Source organism: Elephantulus edwardii, unplaced genomic scaffold (genome assembly GCF_000299155.1).
Source record: "Elephantulus edwardii isolate Elephantulus edwardi_28Jun2011 unplaced genomic scaffold, EleEdw1.0 scaffold00362, whole genome shotgun sequence".
In the NCBI taxonomy this organism is placed as follows: domain Eukaryota; kingdom Metazoa; phylum Chordata; class Mammalia; order Macroscelidea; family Macroscelididae; genus Elephantulus; species Elephantulus edwardii.
Window position 1 is genome coordinate 1,084,659 of NW_006400112.1, and position 11,743 is coordinate 1,096,401.

Genomic DNA, 11,743 nt, shown 5'->3' on the forward strand with positions numbered 1-11,743 from the left:
CCTGAAGATGGGGGTCGTGGGTCCAATTTGTAAATTTTTTAAAAACTCACTGCCATAGAGTTGATTTGGTTTCCATGATTTCCCGTTTCCATGGTTATAAACTTTATGGGAGGAGGTTGCTTTACTTTCTATTTGGAGGAGCTGTGGGCTGTTTAAATTGGATTATTCAAGAGTGAATTTGTATTTTCCTTTTGTGTGCGTCTGGGACCATTTGAACCACATTTTTATAATGTACCAGCCCCAAACCAGTATAAATGCATACTTTTGACCAGGAATTGTCCAGTGAGATTTTCCTCCATAGGATGATATTACAGTAGTCTCCTTTTTTAATAAAACCACACCCACTACTATCCAGTCAGTGATGACTTATAGTGTCCTCTATCTAAGCATGTAATTTTTTTAATTAATGATTTTTTTAATGCAGCATATATATTTTTTAACAGCATATTTTTCTCCCACTCATTCATTGTTGCACATTTTCTTCCCTAACCAGTCCTCCCCTCAGTTCATTTTTTTCTGGGGGGGTGGTGGGGGATTCTGTCATTGTTATACAGTCCCTTCCCAGTGTCCACTGTCCACTTTAATATGCATTTTTTCTGTAATCTGTCATGAAATAATACCTAATCCTATATTCCTTTTAAACAGTTCTCTCCCTCATCTATTTCAATGCAGTATACATTATTTATCCCCTCTTTCTTAGGTTTCCCCCAACCCCGATGTTGGTCCCGTTTTACAACCATGGCACTATGCAGTATTTGTCTTTTTTGACTGAGATAGTTCTGTGTAATGTCCTCCAGGGTCACCCGTTTTGAATAATATTGCATGACTTCCTTGCTTTTCAATGCAGTGTAGTATTCCATTTTGTGAATAAACCACAGCTTCTCTGTTTGTTTGTTGATGGGCACTTGGGTTGTTTTCAACTCCTTGCTCTTGTGAACAAAGCCTCAGTAACGATGGGTGTGCATCTATCTGCTTGGGTACCAGTTACAGTTTCTTTAGGGTATAGTCCCAGTATTGGAATTGCTGGATCAAATGGTATTTTTATTTGCAGCTTTTTGAGAATGTACCATACTGCCTTCCATAGTGGTTTCAACCATTTTACACTCCCACCAGCATTAAATAAGTGTTCCTGTTTCTCCACAGTCTTACCAGCATTTGCTGTTTGCTGCTCTGCTAAATTTTGCTGTTTCTACTGGGGTAAGATGATATGTCATAGTTGTTTTGATTTGCATCTCTCTTAAAGCTAGGGATTTTAATTACTTCTTCATGTGTTTGTTCGCCATCTGAATGTCTTCTTTGGTAAAATATAAATTTTTATGGGAGAAAACTGCCTATCTTTGTCCTTTGGAGTAGCTGGGCAGTTCAAACTACTGATAGCCTGAGAGGTACACTCTTCCACCAGGACACCTTATTGTCTTACAAAATTCTTTTCCCCCTACAGTTAATTTGGTGATGTGTTTCTCTTCAGGATTCTGGCTTTAAAAACCAAGGCCATAACTTCACTTAGTGATCCTATAGCAACCGTATAGGACAGAAAAGAGCTTGAGACTCAGTCTTTTCAAGAACAGATTGTCTGTTGTGAATTATTATCCCAGGTGCTGCTAAGGTGTTAATAAATATATGTAAATAATGCATGTTACCTCCATAAAAAAATCCACAATACTGTTAGCCTGAAAGGTTTCAGAATTGCTTGTGTTGGTTTCTTTTCTGCCTTTGATTATTTCCCTTTGAGTTCTGAATGTATTTTTGGGGTATTCAGTGTGAACAATAGCTTTTTTATTATGTCCTCAACGTACCTGTTTGTTAAAATAGAAACCCAGTTTTCTTCAGTGAAAAATGAAAATAGCAGTGTAATGATAAGAACAGTATTAAGCGGGTTGGGTTTTTTTCCTTTTTGAACAAAAGATTCCTTTTTTTTTTTTTTTTTAATTTTTTGAAGAACAGTTTTTATAATAGAATTTCACCCTGTCGCAAGAAAGTAATAAAGAAAAAGCTTATACTTAGGAATACATCCTAAGAATTTTTTTCTCCCTTTTTTTATTTTTTAAATTTTTTAAATAATTTTAGTGAGCATTTACAGATTTTGGATTTCCATTCATTCATTGCTGCACTTCTCTCCCCGCCCAGTCCGCCCCCCCAATTCGCTCCTCTCTTTCAAAAGTAAAAGAAACACTCCTTCCCTGTAAGAATTTTTTCAGTTACTTCAAGATGAAAGGCACCATCCTCTAAGTAACCAACAGAAAGAAATTTGTACAACAGATATCATATTTGCTTTCTAAGAATTTCTTTGAATCCAGATACCATGGCCTTGGTTTGGACTAACATGAAGGATGCCAAGCATCAAAGTAAAATGGAAGCCATTTTATGACAAGGCAAATGTTCAGTTCTGAGCTCCCTGAAGCAGTCAGTATCCAAGTGAACTCAATAGGCAGAGTGAAAAGCATCTTTCCAGCATAACCATCTACCTAATTATGGTCTACTGCTTCATCACCTGTTCTCAAGGAAGAAGAGAGGTTTTCAGCTCTGTCCAGGCTTTTGTTTACTGAGCGAGTGGTGACATATGTCTCTTTACTTGAGGGCTTCCAGAATATAGTCCAGCCACTTGCCTTCTGGATAACATGCAGTCCTGAAGCATCTGCCAAGTGATAAAAAGCCAAGTTTCAAGAATTAAAAATGGACAGTGTCCGTCACAATCCCGAGTCCTAGGAGGGAGGTAACAGGGTATTCAAACAAAAGATGATAAAAATAATGTCTACACACTTTTTGGCAGGGCCTGAAGGTGAAAATTAAATTTTCAACCATGGAAGACATTCACCGTCACTCAGAGGCTGGGCTGTCTGCCTGGAGTAGGGATGGATGTGGAAATCCAATTCTATTGATATTCTATACATGGTAAATGGCAAAATACATGATAGAACAGAACATGTGAGTTCTTCTCTTTTGAGGAAAATAGCTCTTAAAAGAGAGCCTGAGGTTATAGAGTTAGTTCTTTATTCTGTCTATTCAGCCATCCAGAGTTTGAAGGTCCTGTCATATGAACAGGTGGCTATTAGCTGCCCATCAGAAGAAATGTCCAGGCCCATCACTTTGCCCTCGTGGCCAGCCAGAGTCTTCAGTGGGGACCAGCCTGGGTGGGTCCAGATCTTGGCAGTGTTATCATAGGCTCCAGTAAGTAAGAAGTTCCTGTGGATAGGCTCAAACTTGACACCAGTCACTAAGTTCTGATGGGCAGGAATAGTGTAGACACAGCTGTCGAAGGTCCCATACTTTGCACGTGTTGTCACCATTACCAGTTGCAGTGTGATAGCCATTAGGAGAAAAATTGATCCCATAGATTTCCTTTAGGTGGCCTTCAAGGAACATGATACACCGTCCAGTGCGCAGGTCCCAAACTCGACCAAAGGCATCTAGTCCCCCAGTGCCAGCCAAAGAGCCATCTTGATGGAAGGCAATATCATACACACCCATGCTGTGGCCCTCCTGGTGCAGGATCTCCTCTTGAGCCTCCAAATCCCACAGGTGCCATGAGTGGTCATAGCAGGTGGTACCCAAGAAACATCCTGAAGGATGCCACATTACTTGGGCCACACGCACTGTATGGCCTTCAAAATCTGCCACTGGTTCATCACTGTGAAGGCTCCAAAGCTTCACAGAACCATCAGCAGCACAAGAGGCCAGGTTGACATCTTTTTGGTCCAGAGAGACTGTGGACTTGGGATGGAATACAATCACCCCTACATTTGTGTTATGTCCTCAAACAGTGTGAAGAAGGTTGCAACCAGAAACAGACCAGATCTTGCAAAGCCCACTCGAACAAGCTGTGGCCAACATTTTAGAGTTAGGACTAAAGTGACAGTACAAGATAGGCCGGTCATCCCCAATCTGACTGCAGACATTATTCAAAGATCGAAGAGATTTGTGCAGCTCTTGCATCTGATAGGTCCTAATTGTCTCAGGAATCTCTTTATGGAGACAAGCCTCTTGCAAGCGTTTCATTGCCCTGGGTAGTGAATAGTTAGCAATCCACAGTCTCACAACCTTTAGGCTATTTGGTCCTTCATGATACCATGATTGCTGATACTCTTCTTTGGATTTCTTAGATTTTCCATCATCCTTTTTGGTCTTTTTTAAGGCATCAGTACCAACCACTGAAAGGATATTTCTTAATCTTTCTCTTCGTTCAGCCGGGCCCTCTCCAAAAAGTGTGATGGATTCTCCTAATGCTCTAAGGCAAGCCTTGACCTCGGAGTCATCTGTGGAAACGTTGATTTGCCGGGCTCGTTTCCTCCTCTCAAACTCTGCCAGTACTTCTGCTTGTCGCTCACTGATGTGCCCCTCAATTTCAAATACTTCTCCAGAGGTTATGTTAATATTCCCTGCTTCGATTCCTGCTTTAAGTCCCTCTTTCCCCAAAAATTCCAGACTCTCCTTTGGTGAGACGTTCCCTCTCCTTTTCTTCCAAACTTCCATAATAGATGTGGGGTTTCTTCACAACAGGAGCAATTAAGTCATCAGGCACCTTAGAGGTTTTGGTTGCCGTGGAGGAGGGTCGTGAAGAAGCCATGCTGGGAGCTCATATTCTTTTACCTGTAATATTTACAGTAAGCTTGGCCTTTTTCTGATTAATATTTTGATGTATAAGTTTTGGTATATACCTAATTTGTGACTACCACCACAATCAGGTTAAAAATGACTCTTTTGGGTTTTTTTATTTGTTTGTTTTTTATTTATTTATTTTACTGAATGTTTACGGAGACTTTGGATTTCCAAAGAATGACTCTTTGAACCTAGAAAATAATCCTTTATAGTCAGTCCTCCTAAACCTGTAATTTTTGGCAAATGCTAGTTTTTTTAAACTGGCTTCTTCCACCTAGCATAATGGAAATTCATCCATGTGTTGTTTGTATCAGAATTCATTCTTTTTTCATTGTACTCATAGTATTCTGTGTGAATTCTTTATTTCTAGTTGTCAGTTGTTGATGAGTAAAGTGGCTTATTTTGTTTTGTGTGTATGTTTTGTGAGAATACAAGTTTTTCTTTTTTATCCTAGATTATAAAGTAAGTTATTATTATAGAAGTAGCTGCTGAACTATTTTATAGCACATCAATATCATTTATAGCATGACTATATAAGTAGCTACCAATCCTGCTCTCATGCTTTTCAGTCAAGCATGCAACTAAGATTAATTAATAATAATTGACGACTGGAATACAAAAGTTGGGAACTAGAAAGATGGATCAGTGGTCAGAAAATAGGGATTTGATTACAGTAATGACACTGGAAATAGAATGATGCAATTTTATATTAAAAAAAAAAACAAACCACCAAACCCACACAGCAACTTTACACTCATGGACCTCACTTGATGGACTACATGGGACTCAGACTGAATATATCTGTGGAAAGAATTGTTGGAGGAGCTCAGTATCAGCTATGAAAACCACTATACATGTGCAAGTTCAAAGTGAAGCTAAAGAAAATGAAAACAAATTTACCGGAATCAAAGTTTGACCTTGAGTCTATCCCACCTGAATTTAAAAACCATCTCAAGAAAGGTTTGAAGCATTGAATACCAATGAACAAAACACCAAATGAGCTGTGGAATGATATCCAGAATATCATCCATGAAGATTGCAAAAAGGTCATTACAAAGACAGAAGAGGAAGAAAAGACTGAGATATCAGAAGAGACTCTGAATATTTCACTATAATGCTGAGAAGCCAAAGCAAATGGAAGAAATCAGGATGTTAAGGAGCTGAACAGGAGATTTCAAAGGATATCTTGGGAAGCCAAAGTATAACAAAATGTGCAAAGAAATAGATTCAGAAAACTAGAAGAAATAAACTTGTTTCCATTTCTCAAGCAGAAGGAACTGAAGAGCATATTCTAGCTTCTTCAAGATGCATTGCTTAAAGATGCTGGAGGCAGAATATTTAATGATCAAGGACCATTAAAAAAATAGGGAAGGATTACACAAGAGTAGCTGTACCAAAAAAGAATTGGCTAACACAGAAGAATTTCATGAAACAACATAAGACCAAGAGGCAATGATGATGAAGTTCAAGCTGCTCTGAAGAAATTGGCAAAAAATAAGGTCCCATGAATTAATGGAATATCAGTTGACATATTCCAATAAACAGATGCAACTCTGGACAAAAAGGGAATTGGGGAAAGAATAGGGGGAAGAGAATGATAGCGAAAAACTGCATTAGAACAGATGAGAATAACTATCTGAAAGGAATATATGATTATGCATTATTTGTATGAGAACAGTCTAGAACAAGGGGTGCATTGCAAGGTGGGCTGGAGAAGGGAAAGGAGAGAGTAGAAATGTGCAACAATGAGTAAATCAGAAAACTATGAGTTACTAGAATGAAACTTTTTATGTATCATTAAATAAAAATAGAGCAAATAAACATTCAGGAAGCTGAGTAAACTCCAAATAGAATCGACCCCTAATTAAAAACACCAAGACATATCATAGTCAAATTCTCCAAAGTCAAGGAAAAGAGAATTCTGAAAGCAGCTACAGAAAACTGAAGAGTAACCTATAAAGGAGAACAAATAAGATTAAGCCTCGACTTAGCAGCAGAAACTAGATGAACAAGAAAATAGTAGGATGGCGTATCCAAAACACTCAAAAAAGTTGTCTATTGAGAATAATGTACCCAGCAAAACTGTCCATCAAACGTGGAGAGATTAGGACATTTGCAGAAAAGCAGAAGGGGAGTTTTATGAGGGGGCACCAGGTCAAGGGAGTAAACCAACATTGCAGGAATGAAAGGAAGTTCTACAGAGACAGCTCAGGAAAGTGGATGGATCAAAGGAACCAGCCACAAGAACAAAAAACCCAACAAAATGACAGCAATATTCTGAATGTGGTTTGAACTTACAAGTAGAAAACAAATAGGTTGGTTAACCCAAAATCTTAACCAATATGCTGTCTACAAGAGACACACTTAAAATCTTAAGATAAATGCAGAATGAAAAGGTGGAATAAAACAAAAGCAAATGTCAAACATACCTCTTCCCCCCCAAAAAAGGTAGTAGCAATATTGATCTTTGATGAAATAGACTTCAGGATAAAATCAGCATAAACTACAAGGAAGGACACTGTATAATGATGTTTAAAGAGTCAATAAATCAAGAAATCATAACCATAATTAGTATATACACACCAAATGATGCAGCTGCCAAATAAACAAGACAGACATTAACAGACTTGAAGAAATAGACAACGCTACAATAGATATGCTCAATGAAAGAACAACTAGAACTAAACAAAGATGTAGAAGAACTAAACTATACAGTTAACCAGCTCAACCTCATAGATCAGGTAATGATCCCTAAAAAAGTTTAGTAGATCTTTTTCTCCAGTAAAGTTGGAATGTTCTCCAGAATAAATTGTAATTTAGATTGCAAAGCAAGGCTCGGTAAATTAAAAAAAAAAGCATTGAAATACTACAAATCATTTTCTTAGGCCACAATGCTATAAAATTAGAAAGCAACAAAAAGAATAAAGGAGAAAACACCATGCAACTGGAAGCTAAATAATACCCTTCTTGAACACTAGCATAATATTGTGGTGGTGGTTCTTCTGTATAGTCTAGTTGAGTCACCTGTGACTCATAATGACCTATGTACAATAGCTTTGAACCTTGCCCTATACTGAGCCAGTCTGTCTCCTCCATATCATTGTGTCAGCCTTTCTCATTCTGGATCTTCCTCTCTTGCATTGTCACTCAACACTTCCAAGCACAATGTTCATACCTGCAAGGAGGAACTTGGCTTCTCCTTCTCCAGGACAGATAAATGAGTTTGTTCTTTTGGAAATCCATGGTATATTCAGTACTTTTCTGCAGCATTTCAGCTCAAAGGCTTCAATTTAATTTTTTTTTTTTTGTCATCCTTGTTAATTGTGCAGCTATCAGATGCAGAGTTAATTGTGAAGACCATGAAGACCATGGCCTGGATTGGGCACATCTTAGTTGCTAGGTTAGCATCGTTGCTCCTTAGCACTCTGGAGAGATCCTTGAAAGCAGATTTTTTTCCCAGTGGAGTTAATCTTTTGATTTCCTGACCACCACTGAAGTGTGACCACAATGGTGTGTTCATCATGGAACCAAGTAAGCTGAAATTGTTAACAATTTCAATCTCTTCTCCATCTATCATGGTGCTGCCCATGAAAACCTTTGTTTTCTTGATGAGCTTCAGTCCACATTGAAGACTGCAGGACTTGACCTTTTGCAGCAAACTTTGCAGGTCCTCAGTTTCAGCAAGTACGGTTGTGTCATGTGCATAGTGCATGTTGTTGATGAGTCTTCTTCCAATCCTCATGCCACATTCCTCCACATAGAGTCCAGCCTTCCGAATCACCTGTTCCACATATAGATTATAAAGGTATGGAGAAAGGATACATCGCTGATATACTCCTTTCTTCATTTTTGATCCTGCAGTGTTTCCTGATGACTGCTTTCTGGTCCAGATATGTTTCTCATGAGCACCATCAGGTGACAGGTGACTGGATTGCAAAAGTTGAAAACGAGGAAGAAGGACTAGTAGTCAGACAACATAGATTTGGTGACAGAAATGAGGCTGCAGATAGAATGGTGAAATTTTGTACAATCACTTTTTTACTCACTATAAATACCTTTTATAAGAAATATAGCACCACAAGATAAAGGTAAATAATCCAATCGAAAAATGGGCACAAGATATGAACAGACGCTTCACCATAGAAGACATACAGATGGCCAACAAGCACATGAAGAAATGTTCAAAATCCCTGGTTCTAAAAGAGATACAAATCCAGACAACTATGAGATATCATCTCACCCAAGTAAGAATAGCAAAATTTAACTGAACAGCAAGCAACAAATGCTGGCAAGGTTGTGGAGAAACTGGGACCCTTATTCACTGTTGGTGGGAGTGTAAAATAGTGCAACCACTGTGGAAAGCGGTTTGATGCTTTCTCAAAAAGTTGCAAATAGAGATACCATTTGACCCAGCAATTCCACTACTGGGAATATACCCTAAAGAGATCATAACCAGCATTCAAGCAGTTATATGCACACCCATGTTTATCATGGCTTTGTTCACAATAGCAAGGAGTTGAAAACAACCCAAGTGCCCATCAACAAATGAATGGATAGAGAAGCTGTGGTATATTCACACAATGTAATACTATGCTGCATTGAAAAACAAGGAACTCATGCAATATTTTTCAAAATGGATGACCCTGAAGGACATTATGCTGAGTGAAATATCTCAGTCACAAAAGGACAAATACTATATGTTGCCACTGTTGTAGAATGAGGCTGCCATCAGGCTGGGGGTAAGACTGAGAAAAACTGGCTAAGTTATATATACTGCATTGAAGCCGATGAGGGAGAGAACAGTTTAAAAGCAATATATTTTAGGGCATTATGATTATCATAAGAGTTTGGAATGAGGGTTGCAGAGTGGAGTATACTCAGGGTGAGGGTGGGGGAGGTGCGGGGGAGATTGTATATCCGTGAAGGAGTTTTACTTTTCAAGGAGAAGAGCGATGTGGGGGTGGGGTGGGTGGGGAGAAAAGTGTAACAATGAATGGAAATTTACAATCTCTAAATGTTCATTGAAATTAATTTTTTTAAAAAAGAAATATAAACTGGCTCATCTACCTATGGTCAATTTCTTTTTTGCAAGGAGATGAAATCATTTAAGTGGGGAAACAAAGTCTCTTTAACAAATGGTGTTGGCAAAATTGGAAAACTATCTGCAGAAAACTCAAGCAAAACCCACACCTCACTCCATACACAAAACCCAACTCAAAGTGGATCAAAGACCTAGTTCTAAAACCGTGGACTTTACACTTGATTAGAGAAAAGCTTGGAAGAACTCTAGAAGTTCTAATCCACGATATCAACTGTCTACCAAGCATTCTGAAAATCCTACATCCAGGAGAGGATAAAATAGATGAATGGGACCTTCTAAGAATAAAATCCCTATGCACAACAGAGTGTAAAGGGAAGCCATGGACGGGGGAAAATATTTGGTAATGACATGTCTGATAAGGGACTTACATCTAGAATGTATAGAATACTCGAACACCACAACAAGATAAAGGTAAACAATCCAGTTGCGAAATGGGCACAGGATTATGAACAGACACTTCACCAAAGAAGACATTCATTTGGCGAACAAACACATGAAGTGTTCAAAATCCCTAGCTCTAAGAGAGATGAAAATCAAAACATAGCACAATGCAACAGAGCAGTAAACAAAAAATGCTAGTGAGGTTGTAGAGAAACTGGAACCCTTATTCATTGTAGGTGGAAGTGTAAAATGGTGCAACCACTTTGGAAGGCAGTATGGCACATTCTCAAAAAATTGGGAATAGAAATACCATGAGACCCAGCAGTTCCACTACTGGAGATATAAGAAACCAGAACTGCCACCCAAACAGATAAGCGCACACCTATGTTTATTGCTGCGTTGTTCATAATAGCAAAGAAATGAAAGCAACCCAAGAGCCCATCAGCAAACAAATGGATAGAGAAGCTGTGGTATATTCACACAATGCAATACTACACAGCAGTGAACAAGGAACTCCTAAAATATTATACAAAATGGGTGAGCCTAGAGGACATTATACTGAGTGAAATATCTTAGTCACAAAAGAACAAATACTGCATAATGCCACTGCTATAAAACAGGACTGACATGGAGCTTGGGGGTAAACTGAGAAAAGAGGATAATGTACAGTGCATTGAAACCAATGAGGGGAAAAATTGTTTAAAAGGAATATATGATTAGGTACTTCAATGACAGCAGTTCAGAGTAAGAGCTCCATAATAAAGTGGACTGGATTGGGGTGTGGCGGAAATTGTGTAGCAATTAAAGAGTTGTGTTTTTTTGTTTTTGTTTTTGTTTTCTTTCAAAGAGGAAAGTGAACTGGAAGGGAGAGAGTTAGGGAGGTAATTGTGCAACACTGAGTGAATGGAAATCCAAGTTATCTATAAACTTTAGTTAAAATCTAAAAAAAAAAAATACAAACTGTGACTATACGCTGTAGACCTCAACTGATTAATCATATTGATACATATGTGGAAAGAATCATTAGAGAAGCTCAGTATCAGCTGTGAAAAGTAGGCCAGGTGCTGCTTGTGGACCAGACCATCAATTACTCATATGGAGGTTCAAACTGAAACTAAAGACAATTAGAAAAAATCCACAAGAACCAAAATTTGTCCTTCAGTTTATCTCACCTGACTTTAAAAACCATCTCAGGAACAGATTTGTGGCCTTGAACATTAATGAACAGAAACCAGTCTTCCAAATTGGCAAAGAGGAGGTAAAACTATCTCTTTATGCACGTGATATGATCATATATTTAGAAAATCCTAAAGATTCAGCAAGAAAAGTATTGGGCCCTTTAGCAAAATTGGCAGATATAAGACCAACAATCAAGTCTGGACTCTATCATTTCAAAGACAATATTGTTGTTGTTGTTGTTATGTGCCATCGAGTCATTTGCGACTCATAGCGACCCTATGTACAACAGCCCTAAACCGTGCTCTATCCTGTGCCAGTCTCATTGCCTCTGACACACCGATCCCAAGTGCCCCAGTCACTGAATCAGTCCACCTCATAGAGGGTCTTCCCCTTCTGCGCTGTCCCTCTACTCTACCCAGCATGATGTCCCTCTCTAAAGACCTGTCTCTCCTTAGAACATGTCCAAAGTATGTCAGATGAAGCCCC

The 11,743-nt window shown here is 38.6% G+C and overlaps 1 protein-coding gene and 1 pseudogene across 1 annotated transcript in view; one reads left to right on the forward strand and one right to left on the reverse strand.

The window, feature by feature from the left end:
- AKAP10 (A kinase (PRKA) anchor protein 10) overlaps positions 1 to 11,743 on the forward strand; it is a 194,015-nt gene that overhangs the window by 62,812 nt on the left and 119,460 nt on the right. The gene's annotated exons all lie outside the window — the stretch shown is intronic.
- LOC102866066 lies at positions 3,000 to 4,564 on the reverse strand (annotated as a pseudogene).